Source organism: Oncorhynchus masou, chromosome 15, assembly GCF_036934945.1.
Source record: "Oncorhynchus masou masou isolate Uvic2021 chromosome 15, UVic_Omas_1.1, whole genome shotgun sequence".
Taxonomy (NCBI): domain Eukaryota; kingdom Metazoa; phylum Chordata; class Actinopteri; order Salmoniformes; family Salmonidae; genus Oncorhynchus; species Oncorhynchus masou.
This window is the reverse complement of record NC_088226.1, coordinates 32,489,781-32,512,394: the sequence shown is the minus strand read 5'-3', so window position 1 is coordinate 32,512,394 and position 22,614 is coordinate 32,489,781. Positions and strand designations below refer to the sequence as shown.

General features: G+C 42.4%; 1 pseudogene; it reads right to left on the bottom strand.

Annotated features, from left to right (window-relative positions):
- Positions 1–247: 247 nt before the first annotated feature.
- On the bottom strand, positions 248–7,682 carry LOC135556841 (RAB6-interacting golgin-like; annotated as a pseudogene).
- Positions 7,683–22,614: the final 14,932 nt, after the last annotated feature.

The following is a 22,614-nucleotide window of genomic DNA, read 5'->3' as shown; positions in this document are numbered from 1 at the left end:
TTCTCAGGAATCACAAGACTGGGCAGCATTCCCTCCCTCTTCCTGGACCTTCTCCACTCCCTGCTTCTCTGTGGCATTCATCCTCTGTTTCTCCTCCTCTTGCTTCTCCTCGCTCTTCCTATCCTCCTCCTGCTCCTCCTCTGTGGCCTGAAAGGTGTAGTTGCTGCAGCAGCTCCTCCAGCTTGTGGGCCTTGCAGAGCTTGTTCTGCCGGATGATGGCACAGGTGCTCCGTCAGTTGCTCTTTATCTCAGTTTTCTTGTGTAGGTCCAGATTGGCCGCCACATGCCCAGCCTCCGCCTTCTCATAGCGCTTCCTGAACAGGAAAGGAGAGAAGACGGATGGAATTGGGAATATACTTAATAGTTTATTTTGTAGCGATTCGTGGAATTTCAGAGAAAAGGGACTGCACGTGTCGAGCGAGAGCCGTTTAGAGCGGCAGTGAGCATAGCCATAGCAGTTAGAGCGTTGGCCAGTAACCAAAAGGTTGCTTGTTCAAATCCCCAAGCTAACAAGGTGAAGAACCTGTCTATGTGTCCTTGAGCAAGGAAGGCACTTAACCCCAATTGCTCCAGAGTCGCTGTTGTTAATGGCAGACACTGGCCGTGACCCCACTCTCAAAGGGTGTTGCTAGGTATTACTGCACTGTTGGAGCGAGAAACACAAGCATTTTACCACATCTGCAAAGGAGCTGTTTGTGGACTATAGGAAAAGGAGGGCCGAACATATCCCATTAACATCGACAGGTGTAGTGAAGAGGGTTGAGAGTTTCAAGTTTCTTGGTGTCCACATCAACAACAAACTATCATGGTCCAAACACACCAAGGCATTTGTGAAGAGGGCACGACAACATGTTTTCCCCCTCATGAGACTGAAAAGATTTGACATGGGTCCCCAGATCCTCAAAAAGTTCTACAGCTGCACCATCGAGAGCATCCTGAGTGGTTGCATCACTGCCTGGTATGGCAACTGTTCGGAATCTGTCCGTAAGGCGCTACAGAGAGTAGTGTGTACATATATACTAGGTGGTGTCAGAGGAAGGCCCAAAAATTGTCAAGGACTCCAGCCATCCGAGTTATAGACTGTTCTCTCTGCTACCGCATGGAAATCCACAGATAATGGAATCTCTATTGCACTCCACAATGCCCTTTCCCACCTGGACAAAAAAGGAACACCTATGTGAGAATGCTGTTAATTGATGACAGCTCAGCATTTATCACCATGGTACCCTCAAAGCTCATCACTAAGTTATGGACCCAGGAACTAAACATCTCCTTCTGCATCTGGATCCTGAACTCCCTTAAAGGCCGCCCCCAGGTGGTAAGGGTAGCTAACAACGCATCCGCCACGCTGATCCTCAACATGGGGGCCCCTCAGGGGTGCGTGTTCAGTCCCCTCCTGTACTCCCTGTTCACTCATGACTCCATGGCCAGGCACGACTCATCATTAAGTTTGCAGATGACACAACAGTGGTAGGACTGATCACCAACGATGATGAGACAGCCTATAGGGAGGAGGTCAGAGACCTGGCGATGTGGTGCCAAGATAACAACCTCTCCCTCAACATGATCAAGACAAAGGAGATGATTGTGGACTATATGAAAAGGAGGGTCGAGCACGCCCCCATTCTCATCGACGGGGCTGTAGTGGAGAAGGTTGAGAGCTTCAAGTTCCTTGGTGTCCACATCACCAACAAAGTATCATGGCCCAAAGCCTATTCCCCCACAGGAGACTGAAAAGATTTGGCATGGGGTCCTCATATCCTCAAAAAGTTCTACAGCTGCACCTGACTGGTTGCTTCACTGCCTGGTATGGTAACTGCTCAGCCTCCGACCACAAGGCACTACAGAGGGTAGTGCGTACGGCCCAGTACATCACTGGGGCCAAGCTTCTTGCCATCCAGGACCTCTATACCAGGCGGTGTTAGAGGAAGTCCCTAAAAATTGTCAAAGACTCCAGCCACCCAAGTCAAAAGACTGTTCTCTCTGCTACCGCACAGCACGCGGTACTGGGACGCCAGTAGGTCCAAAAGGCTCCTTAACAGCTTCTACCCCCAAGTCATAAGACTGCTGAACAATTAATCAAATTCACATTGACCCCCCCCCTCTTTGTTTTTACACTGCTGCTCCTCGCTGTTTATTGTCTATGCAGTCACTATACCCCTACCTACATGTACAAATTATCTCGACTAACCGGTGCCCCCACAAATGGACTTGGTACCGGTACCCCCTGTTTATAGCCTCGTTATTGTGATGTACTTTTCTTGTGTTACTGTTTGATTTCATTTTTTTACTTTAGTTTATTTAGTAAATATTTTCTTAACTTTATTTCTTGAACTGCATTGTTGGTTAAGGGCTTGTAAGTAAGCATTTCACGGTAAGCGTGACAAATAAAATTAGATTTTAAATATGTGTAGGGCAACCAATGAACTTTGATTTGAGGGAGAGTTGGGATATGCAAAAAAAACACACAAAATATTCACACAATTCACACAAAATATAATCACCCACCTAATTATTATTATCACCAGGGGTTTCCATTGAAAGCAATGAAATACTGTTTTTGCAGGCGTTTGATTGCCATGTGAGCAAGACCCCAGCATGCTAGCTAGCTAGTGCTAGGTCAATCCAACCCTGGCTGGAAGCTATAGTGAGTGTTAAATCAACTTCAATCAGTGTAGATGAAAGGGAGAAGACAGGTTAAATAAGGATTTTTAAGCCTTGAGACATTGATTGTGTATGTGTGCCATTCAGAGGAATGAAGAGGGCACGACAACACGTCGTGAATGAGCGAGACAAAATATTTAAGTGCCTTTGAACGGGGTATAGTACTAGGTGCCAGGAGCACCGGTTTGAGTGTGTCAAGAACTGCAACGGTGCTGGGCTTTTCACGCTCAACAGTTTCCTGTGTGTGGTTCAAGAATGGTCCACCACCCAAAGGACATCCATCCAACTTGATACAAATGTGGAAAGCATTGGAGTCAACTTGTGCTTGCGACCCTGTGGAATGCTTTCAACACTTTGTAGAGTCCATGCCACGACAATAAGAGGCTGTTCTGAGGGCAAAAGGGGGTGTAACTCGATATTAGGAAGGTGGCCCTAATGTTTTTTTACACTCAGTGTATATTGTGATGTATTGAAGGAGTACTCTGAATAACCTGTAGGAGGCATTGTTTCCAGGGTTGAATGGAAGCAACAAAATCACAGATGTTCGTATGAGCACAGCACAGACTGTTGTGCTTTTTTGTTGGTGATACAAATAACAAAAATGTGTGTTAGTACATTAATTAGGTGAATTAACTGAGCATAAATAACTTATATTAGTTTGAGTGTGGTGAGTCCTAGTTTCCATAGTAGGGAACAGGCTAACCCTCCCGCGTGAAAAATGATCTTGATATCAACAGAAATCCATCTCTGTAGCAATGATTCTGCATGTTCTGCATTCAGTGTCTACCTCAATCACACCTCTCAGAATGCCAGTGTCATTGGTCACCATGTCGGCCAGAGTCTTTCTGGATCCTCTTCTGCTTCACAGCCTTGGCCTGGGTCTGTTTGGATCAGGATTCACACAAAACAGGAAGTTGAGTGAATTTGTGCATGATGTGTAACCAGGAAGTTTCTCTATTTAACAGAAAGTGTTCATACAAAACAATTGGTATCAGAGAATAGTTAGGACTGAATATGTGAACTATGGGTCATGTCCTTACTTCTCAGCGATGGTTTTGGTCAGGAGGGCTTTCTTGCGCTTTTCCTCTCTTACATAATCTTTTGGTCTTGCTGAAGCAGCTCTATGCCAGTCTTCTCCACCTATAATACCAACGAGGAGTCTTTACACAACACAGAGAAAGGCAGTCAACAGACATAATTATGCATATGATCTATAAACAATAAAGGACAGTCAGTTAGTAATCTGCCTTAGATACGTTTTTTTACTAACGTAATACTGCACTCTTCTTGTTTTTTTGACCCAGTGAGTGTCAAAACATCACTGACATGTCAAATGAAACTATGATAAGATCATCATAACACATGGCTCTATATCTAACGTAGCTATTCTATCAAAGACTGACTAACAATTCCATCTCTTGTATTTCCAACTCCTTGGCAATCGGTGGTTTGACCTCTGCTGGTGCAGGGGCATGGTCTATAGCAAGGGGTTCTTTTTGGCTGGATCCCTCCACAGGCGTCGTGAGGGTGACGATGGACTGACGGGCTGAATGACAGCCTGGTGCGGGGGCTTATTCAACTGCGGGGGGGGAGGGGGGGGGCGTGTCTTAGTGAGCTGCTGCTCGGGTGGTTACACAGGCAAACTGGGTCAACTCTTTTACTGGGTCAACTCTTTTGCTGAGCAGCTAACATGAGGGCTCTCTCTTGCTGCAACTTCTGCCGACTCCGGTTAGTAGCAGCCAGTTTCAGTCCACGACCTAAAGCCACCTGCACGGCCTGCTCTGATAACTGAGGTGAAAGAACAGATACAGAGATACTGGATACCAATAAATTTCACTGACGTAACAACCTAATTTACGAACGAATGGATATCTGTGGAAAGCCGACAGATCCTATATGGCTAAATTATGCTAACGCATTAGCTTGAAGTCAAGTTGAAGTTACCTTTCTGCTGCAACCTTTGTAGTTCCTCTTCCCGAAAACCCTGCCCTCCAGCCGTTTAATATCGCAGGAATTTAGCGACAACATATTTGTTAACTAATAAACTAATACTAATACTAATGAACTAACTAATCAAATTAAACGTTTAGCAAAACCACCAGCTAAAAATGGCCAAAGTTAATCACATTTGAGCAAAACTTGAATCTTTGTTTGTTGATGCCACGTCAAACAACCCAAAAGACAAATAGGACCAGTGAAGGGACACTAGAGTACCTGTTTGAACACACAAACATATTCAACTGAAATTCATCAGTGAGCAAAAAGCTTATTATTTTATAATGGAAAAAGTAAAATACTGGCATATACTTTGGATGCTAGTATGCTTCAGAGCCAGAGTTTGCCCATAAGCACTGGCCTAGGGTCTGATTTCCCTGACACCATTGAAAACACTTTTTTGTTGTTGTTGCCAGCCTTCAGAGATAACTTTCGGCTTCATAGGTCTGTCACTGACTTATTTGTCAAACCCTGTACTCAATATTTGGTAAAAACTAAAGGACAAAACCAAACATGGATTATTTAAGTAATATTTAAGTCATTTCACAGGAAATATCTGTTTATCTCGTCTTCCTCTTTACCTAATCAAACTCTATCCTAATCATCTCCTTCAATTTACCCTTGGGGGTCAGAGGAGTCAAAGGTCAATGAAATAATTTTGCAATGCTTAACAGCATGAAGTTCAAATAGACTGGATAGAAAGCAGAGGGATCCGAGCGATAAGTCAGGGATCTATGTTTACTTCATCAGTCACAGTAGACCTATCGCTTTCTGCTGTGGAGTCAGTGGACTTAATAGCCATGGCCAGGCCATTAAGTGCCAGATGGCCGCCAGGGTTAGGAAAGACCTGCTGCTGGTCATTTAGAGTGTGTTGGCTGCTTGTGTCAGGGCAAGCTAAGATGGGGCGGCCACGATCTTGGCTCCCTGATTACTGGGATGTATGGGGGGGGGGGGGCATTATTATAGAGAAGACATACAGGGACATACAGTTGTTATAGGTGGGGGAATGTGATGGTGGGGGAGGTTTATGGCTTTTGCTGATGGCTGTGCAGGGTTCAAAGGTTCAAAGTGTCAGAGGACAAGTTTGCCGCTCACGTGTGTAGGGGTATGGCTGTGTGTGTGCAAGCCTGGGAGAAAGTTCTTTGTGTGTGCACCCCCTTTTCCCGTACAGCGACTAAGCATCAATTTGGAGTGCGTTTATTTATGTCTTTAGAACAGAACCTCTCTGAAGGTGGAATGTAATGAATAAATACAATCTATGTCCATGAGGTCCATAACAACATGTCACAGAACGGACGGGACATCTGGGACATTCATGAAAAAAAAAGGACCATTTATTTATCATCAACTTGAATCTCCCTCATTTATAACCAGGATTCATTTATACTGTAGTACAGATGTTAGGACAAGGAAGTTACCGTCAGCATGATTTCTTACAGCCCAATAAACCCCCCAAAAATATGCATGTACAGTAATATGCAGTACAAGAAAAAGGGAAGAATTCTTAGGGGACATATTATCTTCAGTAACACTTCTACAGTATGTCAGAAGTCAGATTGGACCAAATGTTTTGCTGCAGATTTTTAAAAACAATTAAAAAAAACATAAAAAGCATTCTCTTATAGATGATGCTCTCTCATGAAATATACAATTCAGCTTAGTCAGAGAAAGACGAACAGGGGAATAAAATGAACATTATGTGTGATATTGGAGTAGTACACGATAGACCTTGTCATTTTATTTCCCTAAAATAATGGAGAAAATTCATATAGTTAGTATAGTGTTGAATAGACAATGAATTTGAATGTCAAATGGGAGTGCGCATTACCATCACAATCAGGTTTAATAAAAAAGAAGAGTGACTAATAGGGGTGAGGGGGGGGCTGAAAGCATGGCCATGCAGCAAGTGCATGTGTTGCCCTTGCCCTCACTGTCATCCATAATCTTCGCTTTTAGTCAAACAGGAAACGGGCCAAAAGATAAACAGCCAATCTGAGGGGACACATCTCAGAGAGTCAGAGGGCTCAGGAGAAATTGGGGATGATTGGGGGTCAAACTGTACCCGTAGCTCCGAGGTAGACGCGGTGGCGCATCTAATTGCTGTTTAAAAAGCCCATATGTTTGGGGCTGCTCTGACCCCTCTGTCCCCCTTCCCTATCCAACTCCAGAACAGCCTTCCCTGCTCCTGTCCCAAATTTGTTCTTTAATTTCCATCCCTGACCTCTCGTCCTGCCATCTGCAGTGAGTTTGGAGCGCTGACCCCAGTTGACATCAGGCACACTGTTTTGTCTTTATTTCTCTCCCCCTCTCCCGTTTTCTGTCACTCTCTCTCTCCCCCCTTTTCTGTCTCTCGTTCTATCTTCCCACCTCCCACATACACACTATTCCTATATCCTCTTTTGGAGAGGAGAAAATTGGGAAAGATCTGCACAATTCCCACTTTTTTTCTTATTCCTCTCTCCCTAGTCTCTACCGACTTCTATTGGTCTCCCTTTTTTCCACTCTCCCCATTCCATCTCCCTAATTAGGTGTGCCTGCACTGGAGTAGTTTCAGATATATTAATATTCAATATGCTGTAACGTTCTGCTATGTGGGTTTTGCTGTCCCAGGGAGTCATTACCAGAGTCCCATTGCCATCATTATTTCCCCCAAAGTGGCTCCAATTTTGTGCCATGCTAAACCAGTGCCAAACCCTCGTATAGCTCTTGGAGAGTCTTCTTCTCACACATCTGAACAGAGGTCTGTGCTCCGGGCTCAGAGGTGTCACACCTGTAGAAAATAGAAACACAATGAAACAATGGAGCCCAGTCTATCTGTCTCACCTGCCTCCCAGCTCCTCTGTTTCCCCTGGCAGCCCTCGTCTGTGAGGTCCTATGTACACACCAGCGAGCTGACCTTTGTACACACCAGGCCCTGACATCCAGCTAGCTTCAAGCCCTGGCAAGGGAGCCAGAACCCCAGGCCCCAGCCCCAGAGCTAAGTAGCAGGTTGGAGATTTAGTTGGAGGGGATGTAGCATCCATGCAAAGATCCAGCCTGTCAGTTTGTCTTGAGATGATGTTGGTAAACCATAAACAGTAGGATGGGATTGATACACAGAGAAAGAGAGATGGAGAATGGGCCAGCCTGGGAGGAGATGTAGAGATGCGTAGATACTAAGTTGATTAGGGAAGAGACGTGGAGTTGGAGCGAAATGTTGTTGAAATGGGGATGTGGTTGAATGAATAGTTTTGATCTAGACTGGACTTGATAACAGCTACAGATGACTCACAGAGTACTGAGCTCCCATACAGCCAACTGTTATGGCGATGACAACTGGTTAAATGTTCTGCTACAGGCTTCGTCCAGTTTCCTAAAGGGCCTAGATTGTGGAATCAGAGAAGCACATGAACAGAGAAAAAAAGCACTTTCACTCGCAGTGACACAACAATACTCAAATACAAAATACAAAAAATAAATACAAAAATACAAAAAACACACTAGTTGCCTCCAGCACGGCCCCAGAATTTGGACTCAAAATCACATTCTTAATCAACTTATTTTTTTTAAAACTATGGCACATTTAATCTGCTATTGTTTTGTTCATTACTGGTTTAATAAATGTAACTGTGGGTCTGGCGGGCTCACTGTTTCTCATCTCAGCCTTGTCCCAGAGTAGAGCTCACATCTGGTCCCAATCAGGAGAGAGAGAGAGAAGAAGGGGGGAGAGGGAGAGAAGAAAGGGGAGAGAGAGGGGCAGAGAAAGAGAGAGAATAAGAAAGAAATTAGAGAAAGAAAGTGAAAAATAGAGAGAGAATGAGAGAGAAATAGAACAAGAGAGAGAGAGAGAGAGAGAGAGAGAGAGAGAGAGAGAGAGAGAGAGAGAATGCATGTTCATTTGCAGTCCATGGTTTGGCAGTAGTCTTCATGTCCAACGGTCCCTCATCCATCTCCCCTCGAGCTACAGTAGCCTCGTATAAGGCCTCTATTCCAACCCATTCGCCACACCCTTATTACCTGATTTAATTACATTTTAAACGAGGGGAACAAAACTAACAGCAGTCATGGATTGGGTTGTTAGCAGCCTCAGGGCTAAGGAGACCCTGCTGAGAGCAGAGAGTAGAGATTTATGGGCTAGAAACGCCTCGCGCCAGCCTCGTCAGCCTCCACGGACACTAATTGAATTAGAAAGGCCTATGGTTGGTGTTCTGTTGCTATGAAGAACAAAATGAGTCATTATTCCAACTAAAGACCTGTTATAATCTCTCCCTAATTTACAGCATTGTGCCTGGTAGGGATTTTTATGTTCTTTATAAACAATTACATAAAATGTATTTCATTATTTTTAAAACCCTTCTTGGAGACATAATGAAGTAATAAAACAATACATATGTTGTTTGAAATGAGAGGTCGTACACTTTGGGGGATTACAAATGGATTAATAGAAAACATTCCTGTAAACAAGAGTGTATAAAAGTAGGAAGGCAGGCAGTGATGTTTGGCCTCAAGACATCTGTTGTGATTGGATACAGTTGTTATCTGGCTTCTAAACTAATCAGGAAAAGTTGCATGATGGAATCTCTTGAATGAATGAATAGAAAGATGCTTCAATGTAGAGTAATAAGATCAGGCAAAAATGACTTTGAGGGAGGGTATATCCAGTAAATTTCACAAGCATATACTGTAAACATACACACACACACTGGCGTACCAGACACCCCCACAGGGGGAGGTGGCCCATGAACTCTAGGGGCCCATGTGCCTGTCATTCATGTCTATTTTTTGTAAATGTATTTAATAAACCATTTTGACAGTCACCCTCCAAGTCAGTAACCCTCCATAAACCTTTCTAATTTCCATATGTACTAAGGAAGCTAAATAAGGGACTATCGGTGAACAAATGCCGTGGTCAAGGCTATGATGGCGCCAGTGCAATGGCTGGAGCTTACTCAGGTTTTCAAAAACACATATCAGACCGAGAGCCTAATGCTTCTTAGGTAGTTCTTTATAAGTTTTAATTTAGAAAACTATCTCTCCGCAGAAGCAACACTTACAGGGATAGTAAAAACAACGTTATTGCCGTAGCAGCAACACCAGGGAAACTGGGGAGAAGGGGGTGGTGCTTCAAATACAACAGTTCTGCAACATCTTTAATTGAGCTTCTCATTCTCCTTAATTGACACCTCAACACAATACAGAAAGAGATGAACTGTATGGGAATATCTGGGGGCAGGTTGTCTGGATACTGGACAGCCAATAAATGGATGCAAACAGATGATCATCTTTAGCAGACAACAGTATGGGCTTGAACAAAAAAAGCAGTTGGCGATTTCGTTCATACTGGTGAACTGACGTTTGAGTTGTGTGGTGGCAATATCAAGTCCCTTCTCGCTGGTATATCTCGGCATGCATCATTCAAGACTACGTTGAAATTGTGTGCACCACAATGGACATATAATGCACAATGTTTCAGGAAAGACGGTCTGGGTTGGCAATACTCATTATAGAAAACAGTCGAGTGTCACGTTCTGACCTTAGTTCCTTTTTTTATGTCTTTGCGTTAGTTTGGTCAGGGAGTGAGTTGGGGTGGGTAGTCTATGTTCTTTTTTCTATGTTGTATTTCTCTGTTTGGCCTGGTATGGTTCTCAATCAGAGGCAGCTGTCGATCGTTGTCTCTGAGATTTTGGTTGTGGGTGATTGTTTTCTGTGTCTGTGTTTTCCACACAGAACTGTTTCGTTTTCAGTTTGTGTAGTGTTCAGTTTTAATTAAAAATATGACGAACACTTACCACGCTGCGTTTTGGTCCTCCTCTCCTTCCACCAACGAGAATAGTTACATCGGGCCCGCAACCTGGACCGACAGGCTGTGGTGAAAACATTTGCACACAAAAAAAGAGGACTTCAGGAGACCAGGAGATTCTCTCTAGTTGGATATCATTTGATTGAATTTACTTGAATGTTGCAGCACATTTGTTGAGGCTGTTAGCCAGACAAAACTTGCTGAGTTTATGCAAGTACTGATAGGATGCATGTGGTGTGAGTAGCTCCGCAACAGGGAGAGAGTTGAGCGATCAGTTATTTCCAACAGCGAACCATTCAGTTGGTAAAGCGGTGCAAGGACACGAATCCAACAGGCCTGGCTTCCTCCAGAGGAAAAGACAAGGAGCAACTTGGAGATACCAACAAGCATAATGAGCAGTTAAAAGATTTCCAGGAAAACAAAGCCAAAATGCTGTCATTGCACACAAAAACATACAGCTACTTTTTGTAATTAAAAAAGTATATTCGCTCTAAAAGAAAGTCGAGTCTATCATGTCAGACATGCACATACAAGGCATGAGCATGAACGATCAAGACAAAGAAAATGTGCCTTCTGGAAACAAATTTGCAAACTTTACAAGATGAATTGGACCAGCAAGGAAACAGAACGAGACAAAACAACATGAGAATATTGTCCTTACCGTAAGACAAGAAAAAAGGAGATCTTTCCAGGTATGTGGATATATCACCAGAGGATCTGGAACGATGCCATGGGATTGGTGTGAAACAGACGAACGCTAAATACTCTCTGCATGCTGTTCTTCAAGCTGTGGAACTATCAGATCAAAGTCAACATTCTGAAGGCACAGGAGGAAAGGAGATCAAAATCCACAGTCAGTCCATTCGATTCTTCCAGGATCTGTTCGCTAGACTGGGGAAAAAACACAAGGAATACATTCTGAGTAGACATTTACTGGTGAAAAAAATCTCAACTCCACTTCCCAGGCCATGCTGTGGGTATGGAAGGGAACGCAAAGGATGGAATTCATAAGTGCTTATCAAGCCCTAAACAATAAACAATTCCAGTTGAAGCAGGAGAGCCTCCTGCCTTGAGGAGAGGACAAAGCGGGAAAAATAATTACGCACACTAGGCTACATACAATGATGCCTAAGACAAGCTTATTGTAAATTATCGGGAGGTCCAACAGGCGACGCACAATTGGCCGAGCATCGTCCGGGTTAGGGAGGGTTTGGCCGGTAGGGATATCCTTGTCTCATCCCGCACTAGCGACTCCTGTGGCGGGCCGGGCACAGTGCACGCTAACCAGGTCGTTAGGTGCACAGTGTTTCCTCCAACACATTGATGCGGCTGGCTTCCGGGTTGGATGCGCGCTGTGTTAAGAAGCAGTGCGGCTTGGTTGTGTTTCGGAGGACGCATGGCTTTTGACCTTCGTCTCTCCCGAGCCCGTACGGGAGTTGTCGCGATGAGACAAGATAGTAATTACCAACAATTGGATACCACGGAGTTGGGGAGAAAAGGGGGTAAAATTGAAAAAAAAGAAAGGGGTATGAGACAGGAATGTCCTTTCTCCCCCCTCCTGTTTGCACTGGCAATTGAAACACTTGCAGAAAGAATTAGAAATGACCCAAGCGTAATAGCTATCAGTATTGGTAAACATGAATATAAACTAAACTTATTTGCTGATATACCTAACTAATATTGAAAACTCAATGCCCCCTTGTTAAAAATATTTTCAGTGTAATCTAAAATCTAGGAATCTAGGAAAAATAAATAGAATAACTTTACAGCAATTATTTAAGTGGACCACAAACAATATTAAATACTTAGGATGCTTAACAAGTGACAACAAATAACACATAAATAAAGATAACCTTATATGATTACTCAACAGCATGAAAGCAGATCTAATTCAATGGAATAAGCTCCCCATAAATCTTACAGGTAGAATAAACCTATTCAGAATGATTATGGCTCCCAAATGTTTTATATTTATTTTTTGGTAATACCAATTACCCCACCAAAAACATTCTTTAAAAAAGTATACTTGACCATAACAGAAAGTTTGACAAATTTGAGGGTAGTATTAACTCGCCTCTCAAGGCTTTCACTTGTGACATATCGTTAAATGCACTGAAGAGGGACAATGGGTACATATTGAAGCTACGCATGCTCATCCCCACAATCTTTTCACGTGCTTGTTTTCAAAGGATGGAGCCAAGAACATTAAAACAACTTCATAATTAAGAACACCATCACAACATGGAAGAAAATCGAAAAGATTGTACAAGAACCAATAACACTCCCTGAAAACACACCCCATATGGAACAATCCTTGGATAGCTTTTCAGAATTCACTGATAAATTGGCCAACATGGGAAACTAAAGGCATAGAAAACGTAAATGAAGTGGTAATAGGAAATAAAATGATTTCCATAAAATAACAACAAAGCAATTTTGGACTGACCAGTGTAAACATTTTCAAATATATGCGACTTAAAAGTTTTATATCACAACATTTCAACATGAAAGCTTTTGGACATCAGGGCAATGTTGAGGTAATCCTACTTGAGTCAGAAAAATATACTCATATGATGGGTAAGATATACAAAACCTTGCAGAGTGCCTTTCCTACTGACAATCTCTTAGAAAAAAATGAATATACGATTGGAACCAAGACTTAAAAATTACTGATATTGGCACAAGATGGGGCATAATGAACAAAATTCAATTAACACAAATGTACGCTTAATCCAGTATAAACAAATGTATATCATTTATTATACAAGAGACAAAATTCACAAATTCTAAAGCACAACGGCAGAGTCATGTCTAAAGTGTAAAATGAACAATGACTCAATAATTCATGCCTTCTGGGAGCGCTATGAAGTCAAACAGTAATGGGCATAGTTGGAAAGTTAGCTGTCAGAAGTTTTACAATGTGAATGAACTTTTAATCCTTCTATCAGCATGTTTCAAGACATGCATATTTTTATTTATTTTAACCTTTATTTGACTAGGCAAGTCAGTTAAGAACAAGATCTTATTTCCAATGACGGCCTAGGAACGGTGGGTTAACTGCCTGTTCAGGGACAGAACGACAGATTTGTACCTTGTCAACTCAGAGGTTTGAAGTTGCAACCTTCCAGTTACGAGTCCAACGCTCTAACCACTAGGCTACCCTACCCTGGGGTTTGGTGAGAACTCATGGGTTGGACAATATTATTTTTGTCACTTATATTGGCCAAAAGTATGTGCACACCCCTTCATATTAGTGGATTCAGCTACAGTGCCTTGCGAAAGTATTCGGCCCCCTTGAACTTTGCGACCTTTTGCCACATTTCAGGCTTCAAACATAAAGATATAAAACTGTATTTTTTTGTGAAGAATCAACAACAAGTGGGACACAATCATGAAGTGGAAAGACATTTATTGGATATTTCAAACTTTTTTAACAAATCAAAAACTGAAAAATTGGGCGTACAAAATTATTCAGCCCCCTTAAGTTAATACTGTATAGCGCCACCTTTTGCTGCAATTACAGCTGTAAGTCGCTTGGGGTATGTCTCTATCAGTTTTGCACATCGAGAGACTGAAATTTTTTCCCATTCCTCCTTGCAAAACAGCTCGAGCTCAGTGAGGTTGGATGGAGAGCATTTGTGAACAGCAGTTTTCAGTTCTTTCCACAGATTCTCGATTGGATTCAGGTCTGGACTTTGACTTGGCCATTCTAACACCTGGATATGTTTATTTTTGAACCTTTCCATTGTAGATTTTGCTTTATGTTTTGGATCATTGTCCCAGTCTCAGGTCTTTTGCTGACTCCATCAGGTTTTCTTCCAGAATGGTCCTGTATTTGGCTCCATCCATCTTCCCATCAATTTTAACCATCTTCCCTGTCCCTGCTGAAGAAAAGCAGGCCCAAACCATGATGCTGCCACCACCATGTTTGACAGTGGGTATGGTGTGTTCAGGGTGATGAGCTGTGTTGCTTTTACGCCAAAAATAACGTTTTGCATTGTTGCCAAAAAGTTCAATTTTGGTTTCATCTGACCAGAGCACCTTCTTCCACATGTTTGGTGTGTCTCCCAGGTGGCTTGTGGCAAACTTTAAGCAACACTTTTTATGGATATCTTTAAGAAATGTCTTTCTTCTTGCCACTCTTCCATAAAGGCCAGATTTGTGTAATATACGACTGATTGTTGTCCTATGGACAGAGTCTCCCACCTCAGCTGTAGATCTCTGCAGTTCATCCAGAGTGATCATGGGCCTCTTGGCTGCATCTCTGATCAGTCTTCTCCTTGTATGAGCTGAAAGTTTAGAGGGACGGCCAGGTCTTGGTAGATTTGCAGTGGTCTGATACTCCTTCCATTTCAATATTATCGCTTGCACAGTGCTCCTTGGGATGTTTAAAGCTTGGGAAATCTTTTTGTATCCAAATCCGGCTTTAAACTTCTTCACAACAGTATCTCGGACCTGCCTGGTGTGTTCCTTGTTCTTCATGATGCTCTCTGCTCTTTTAACGGACCTCTGAGACTATCACAGTGCAGGTGCATTTATACGGAGACTTGATTACACACAGGTGGATTGTATTTATCATCATTAGTCATTTAGGTCAACATTGGATCATTCAGAGATCCTCACTGAACTTCTGGAGAGAGTTTGCTGCACTGAAAGTAAAGGGGCTGAATAATTTTGCACGCCCAATATTTCAGTTTTTGATTTGTTAAAAAGGTTTGAAATATCCAATAAATGTCGTTCCACTTCATGATTTTGTCCCACTTGTTGTTGATTCTTCACAAAAAAATACAGCTTTATATCTTTATGTTTGAAGCCTAAAATGTGGCAAAAGGTCGCAAAGTTCAAGGTGGCCGAATACTTTCGCAAGGCACTGTATTTCAGCCACACCTGTTGCTGACAGGTGTATAAAATAGAGCACACAGCCATGCAATCTCCATAGACAAACATTGTCAGTACAATGGCCCATACTGATGACAATGACTTTCAACGTGGCACCATCATAGGATGCCACCTTTTCCAACAAGTCAGTTCATCAAATGTCTGCCCTGCTAGAGCTTCCCTGGTCAAATGTAAGTGCTGTTATTGTAAAGTGGAAATGTCTAGGAGCATCAACGGCTCAGCAGCAAAGTGGTAGACCACACAAGCTCACAGAACGGGACCGCCAAGTGCTGAAGCATGTAGCGTGTAAAAATCATCTGTTCTCGATTGCAACACTAACTACCGAGGACCAAACTGCCTCTGGAAGCAACGTCAGCACAATAACTGTTCATTGGGAGCTTCATGAAATCAGTTTCAATGGCTGAGCAGCTGCACACAAGCCAAAGATCACCATGTGCAATTCAAATCGTTGGCTGGAGTGTTGTAAATCTCGCCGTCATTGGACTCGCATTCTCTGGAGTGATGAATCACGCTTCACCATCTGGCAGTCCGATGGATGAATCTGGGTTTGGTGGATGCCAGGTGAACGCTACCTGCCTGAATGCATACTGCTAACTGTAAAGTTTGGTGGTGGAGGAATAATGGTCAGGGACTGTTTTTCATTGTTCGGGCTAGGCCACTTAGTTCCAGTGAAGGGAAATCTTAACGCGACAGCAGTACAGTGACATTCTATGCTTCCAACTTTGTGGAAACAGTTTGGGGAAGGCCCTTACCTGTTTCAGCATGACAATGCCCCTGTGCAGAAAGCGAGGTCCATAGAGAAATGGTTTGTCAAGACCAGTGTGTAAGAACTTGACTGGCCTGCACAGAGTCCTGAACTCAACCCCATCAAACACCTTTGGGATGAATTGAAACGCCGACTGCGGGCCTAAACGCCCAACATCAGTGCCCGACCTCACTAATGCTCTTGAGGCTGAATGGAAGCAAATCCCTGCAGCAATGTTCCAACATCTTGCGAAAAGCCTTCTCAGAAGAGTGGAGGCTGTAATAGCAGCAAAGGGGGACCAACTCCATATTAATGCCCATGATTTTGCAATGAGATGTTCCACAATCACGTGTCCACATACTTTTGGACATGTAGTGTATTACTTGAACACTACCATTAATAGAATGGTAGAATCCCAAAAAATATGTCTACAGACGGTAACAACATAACGCAATCTTAAGTCATATGGGGTATAGAAACAACACTGGGTGTGGATACGGTGGGAACATGTGGGTCTGAGCAAGTGTGATGTCATTAATGTTTGTGGCAATGTATGAAATGCTAAGTTGTTTATTATTTTTATCTGTGAATGTTTTATGTTTTGCGAAAAAAAAGAAGGAAGGAGACCAGGGAAGTCTCTCAAGTTGGATTTGATTTGATTTAATTCAATTCATCTTGAATATTGCAGCCCATATGTGTAGGCTCTTAGACAAAACCCAGTGAGTTCAACAATAAATAATGGCTGAATTTATACTGGGTTTCTATTGTGGGTTCGATTCCCACTGGGGACTAGTACGAACAAATATGAAAATGCATGCACTCACCACTGTAAGTCGCTCTGGACAAGAGCGCCTGCAAAATAAGTAAAATGTAGATGTAAAATGTACTTTTTTCCTCATTGTTAGGGTAGTCGATGTGTAATCTTTTATAAAAACTTTATAAATATCAGCTAAATAGCATCTAAATGTGCCTTCAGAAAGTATTCACATCCCTTGACCTTTTCCACATTTTGTTGAGTTTCAGCCTAAATTTAGAATGGATTACATTTAGATGTTTTGTCACTGGCCTACACACAATACCCCATAATGTCAAAGTGGAATAATGTTGTAATTCTTTTAACCAATTGATTAAATATTAAAAGCTGAAATGTCTTGACTCAATAAGAATTCAACCCCTTCGTTATGGCAAGCCTAAATAAGTTCAGGAGTACGAATTTGCTTAGCAAGTCACATAACTTGCATGGACTCTGTGTCCTCTGTGTCCTCTTAAGTCTGTGTCCTCTTAAGGATCTGCCCCTTGTTTTCAATTTTCGCCTAAAATGTCATACCCAAATCTAACTACCTGTATCTCAGGCTCTTCTGAAGCAAGGATATGCATATTCTTGGTACCATTTAGAAGGAAACACTACTGAAATTTGTGGAAATATGAAAGGGATGTAGGAGAATATAACACAATAGATCTTGTAAAAGATAATAAAAAGAAAAAACAAATCATTTAAAAAGAAAATGTTTTATACCATCATCTGTGAAATGCAAGAGAAAAGCCATAATGTATTAATCCAGCTCAGGTGCAATTTAGATTTTGGCTACTAGATGACAGTAGTGTATGTGCAAAGTGTTAGACTGATCCAATTAACCAAAATTATGTATCAGGACTGCCCAAATGTGCCTAACTTGTTTATTAATAACTTTTCATGTCCAAAATGGTGCACTCTCCTCAAACAATAGCATGGCATTATTTCACTGTAATAGACACTGTAAATTGGACAGTGCAGTTAGATGAACAAGAATTTAAGCTGCCTGCCAATAACAGATATGTCTTTGTCCTGGGAAATCTTCTTGCTACTTAAGAAGAAGTTGTCAGAAGAGGTTGTCAGACAACCTCTGTATCTTACAACCTCATGCTAATCCCATTAGCCTACGTTAGCTCAACCGTTCTGTGGAAGGGACACCGATCCCAAAGAAGTTTTAAATGATTTTTGAATGACTACCTCATCCGTACCCCACAAATTATTTGCAAGGTCCCTCAGTTAAGCAGTGAATTTCAAACATAGATTCAACCACAAAGTCCAGGGAGGTTTTCCAATAGCTCGCAAAGAAGTGCACCTTTTGGTAGATAAAACAAAGCAGACATTGAAAATCCCTTTTAGCATAGCGAAGTTATTAATTACACTTTGGATGGTGTATCGATACACCCAGTCACTACAAAGATACAGACAACCTTCCTAACTCAGTTGCCAGAGAGGAGCTCAGGGATTTCATCATGAGGCCAATGGTGGCTTTACAACAGTTACAGAGTTTAATGGCTCTGATAGTGGAAAACTGAGGATGGATCAACAACATTGTAGTTACTCCACAATACTTCAAATGGATGCCTGATGAAGACCTAAGGGTTGAAATGTTGTTATAAATTAATATCACCTGGGAGCATGAGCAGCAGTGTGTGGCATTTTCCTTTCTTTTATCCATGAGTTTGCCTACAACTCCAGCACCTGCGTAAAGTACCTGGATGTGCATATGTTCTTCAGCTTTTGTACTCCACACTACTAACCTCATTGACAGAGTGAAAATAAGGAGGCCTGCACTGAATAACAAATATTCCAAAACATGTATTCTGTTTGCAACAAAGCACTAAAGTAATACTACAAAAAATATGGCAAAGCAATTCATTTTTCATCCTGAAAACAAAGTGCTGTGTTTGGGGTAAATCCAATACAACACATTATTGAGTACCACTCTCCAATTTTCAAGCATAGTGGTGACGGCATCATGTTATGGGTATGCTTGTGATCGTTAAGGACCGGGATGTTTTTCAGGATAAAAAAATAATTGGAAAGGAGCACAGACAAAATCCTAGAGGAAAACCAGGTTCAATCTGCTTTCCACCAGACACTGGGAGATGAATTCACCTTTCAGCAGGATAATAACCTAAAACACAATGTCAAATATACACTAGAGTTGCTTACCAAGAAGAAAGTGAATGTCTTACAGTTTTGACTTAAATCTACTTGAAAGACTATGGCAAGACCTGAAAATGTTTGTCTAGCAATGATCAACAACCAAGTTGACAGAGCTTGGAGAATTTTTTAAATTATGTATTATGACCGTATTGTTTGGCATTTGTAGGCTGGTGTTATGCACAGCACCGTTCTACCCAAGCTGGGAGAGAGCGCCAGGACGGCTCATGTAGCCTATACAGGACAGTAGTATTTTCCAAACATCTATTGGTAGCTGATTCGTAAGCTGTTGTATCAAAAATTAATTTTACAATCTGCAATGTTTGAATTTGAACTTTCAATTCTGAACAAGTAATTACATTATGGCCACCAGCCAGCAGTCTAAAAATACAGCCTCATGCAACACACACACACACACACACACACACACACACACACACACACACACACACACAGAGAGAGAGAGAGAGACAAATACACTCTTAATTAGATCCAGGCCTCTAGCACTGAGGTATTCCGATTATGAACATCAGGATACATTAAGCTCTTGGTGACAGATGCCCCAAACCGTTCATGAAGTCACATAACCACAGCTGATACCGAGAACCAGACAACATGGTGGTCTGATATCATGGGAACCCAGTAACACACACAGGCACCCTTTGATCATTAGCTTTACATGTGCACCTTATTGCTCAGATTAGTTTCACATTAACTTTGCAGATCCCAGTAGTCTAGATAGCCGTACTGTGATTGGTTTATGTGACAGAATTACTAAACACAAGGAATGACTGGACAGATGTAATGCTGGCACCTTAAAGTGTCAACACAATCCAAGCAGGCAAAACTAGTTGCAATAAAGTCAGACTGACTTTGACCTCATGTTCAAGTTGTATTATTTGGTTGTATTGCTTGGATTTTACAAGTCCTTGTTGTACTCTTGTTATCTGATGTGTCTTTAACCAGAAGACCTGTTAACCAGAAAATGATGTAGGCTACTTAAGAAAATGTTGCCCTCTAGGTGTTGCCTGAATTTAAACTTTGGAGGTTAAATAATGGTCCTGAACCTTCTCGTCCTGCAATACCCATTTCAGGGTGAGAAGATGAGGTGTCACTTAGTAATATGATTTCAGCTATTTGTTTATCTAATTTGAGTTACAACCTTGTAAATGTTGCTGTCACCACCGTAAGAGTTTTTCTTAAAGCAATGAGGCGTTTTGAAACAGTGGCCAAGCCCTTTCATCAGCATTGGTTTGTAGGTGTTGATAATTTCTCAAGCAGCGTCTCCACTACCGGCACAGTCAGACTCTGGGTGACATAATTACCATTACACCACATCAAGAAAAAGCTCTGTGTTATATGTCTCACATTAGATCCGTCTCCATGGAGAAGCTTTCATGGATCTACAAACCCCTCTTTCCCATCAACCCTCATCAGTCAGATGGTACCCATTGTTCCATTTCTCGGGGTGTTAAAGAGTTGTGGGTACACGCCAACCAGGGAGGATACCTCAACTGACTCCTTTGTTTTCTTTTTCTCTTTCTCCTTACTCCCTTTTGTCTCTGAATCTCTCTCTCTCTCTCTCTCTCTCTCTCTCCCATCCATCCATCCATCCATCCATCCATCCATCCATCCATCCATTCATACCACAGGTCTCCAGTAAGCCCATTAATAACCATGTGTTAGTAATTACTTCATTCTAGCCATCAGCGACACAGAGGTGTCCTGGCACAGAAACACTGGCTGCCTGGGAGCTCAGCGCAGGCCTCTCTCTAATTCTCTTTATGTTTATGCCCCCTTTAAAGCCCCAGCACCCCACCTTGCCAACCCCTGTGCCTAAAATAGTTTAACGGGGAGCTTTTTAACGTCTTTATTATAACAGAAACTGGCACAATCCAGCACACCACATCACCACCACCCCACCGCTGCTCCACCCTAGCCCAGCCAGCCAACCGCTAGAGGTAATGCAGTGGGAGCCATGCCTGGTGGGTTAGGGGAACATTTATTTAATGATTTTGTTACCATTGTTTAGCATCACACCCCTGAGCCACATACATACACGCAGGCAATTACCGTAAACACACACAAACGCATACACGAACAACACCCATTATACACAGACATATACACACAGGCACACACACACACACACACAGGCACACAGGCACACACACACACACGCACACACACATTAGTTGAAGAGTCTGTTACACATAATTGACCTTTTCACATGGCCATAGTCAAGTACTGTAATAGAATCCATCCATTATACACAGACATATACACACAGGCACACACACACACAGGCACACACAGGCACACACACACACAGGCACACACACACACACACACACACACACACACACACACACACACACACACACACACACACACACACACACACACACACACACACACACACACACACACACACACACACACACACACACACACACACACACACACACAGAGGTGGTGGCTGTGATTTACTACCAGTACTATTTATGAATCTAATTACACTTTACAAATATTTTAGTACCAGAAAAAAACACAGGGAAAAGTGCTGTCTGTGTGTTTTTGTGGAAGGATAAAATGTTGTTTTATTCTATGAGTAAGGGAGAGAAGGACGTTGTTTTATTTTATGAGAGCCCGCAAGGTTTCCTTTAACGTGCCATTAACATGAAGGGTGTGTCCTGTAAAACAGTGTATTCTAAGTTTTTGTTTTTGCTGCTCTCTACTGTACGTCTCCTCAATGGGCCTGCAATCCTCACAAGGGATGCAATCACTCTAAATGAAAAATAGGTCTAAGGGTAACCACATTTCTTAAACATACACACGCGACTCTTGTTTCGGTTCATGTTTGGGATAGAAATCGTATATGAGTGAATGAAAGTCTTAATAGTGCTCTATTATTCTAGCCATCAAAGGATTCTAAATGGTAATAGAAAACATGGCTGTTTGTCATTCTATATCTGGGTTTCCAGAGCCTTATATAGATACTGTACATGTCTACATTTCTATCCATCTTTAAAGCAGTACAGTTACAGTTACCCACCTCAGTGGTCAGCCCAGCGCTTCCTGTAGGGGAACCAGAGGCCAATCATTTCATCAGCTGCCTCTTTAAGGCTGTGTCAGACACGCCATCATTAGCATGGAGCTGTCGTTAGCATGTAGCCGTCAGCACTAAGGGAGGTTCTAGTGCGGTGGAAAATGTCAGTCAGCCACCAATGTCTGACAGAGCTCATTACTCATGTTTCTGCCTGACGATGGGAAGGAGCCTCTGGGTTTGACACAGACACCCACTCTCCTCTAGTTTAGGACATTTGACTGCAGGGTATAGAGCGCACACACACAGCCACATATGTGCACAGGCATGCACAAGGGCACACACACACATACGTGCACACCCACACACACAGACGTGTACGCCCACACACCCGCACGCACGCATGCACGCACAAACACACACACGTCCATAGAAAACCAACACACAGGCACAGACAGCCAACAAAGCCACCAGTAATGTGTTTTTGCTTATTTCTGTTGATGTGTGAGGGCAGAGAACTCAAAGCATCT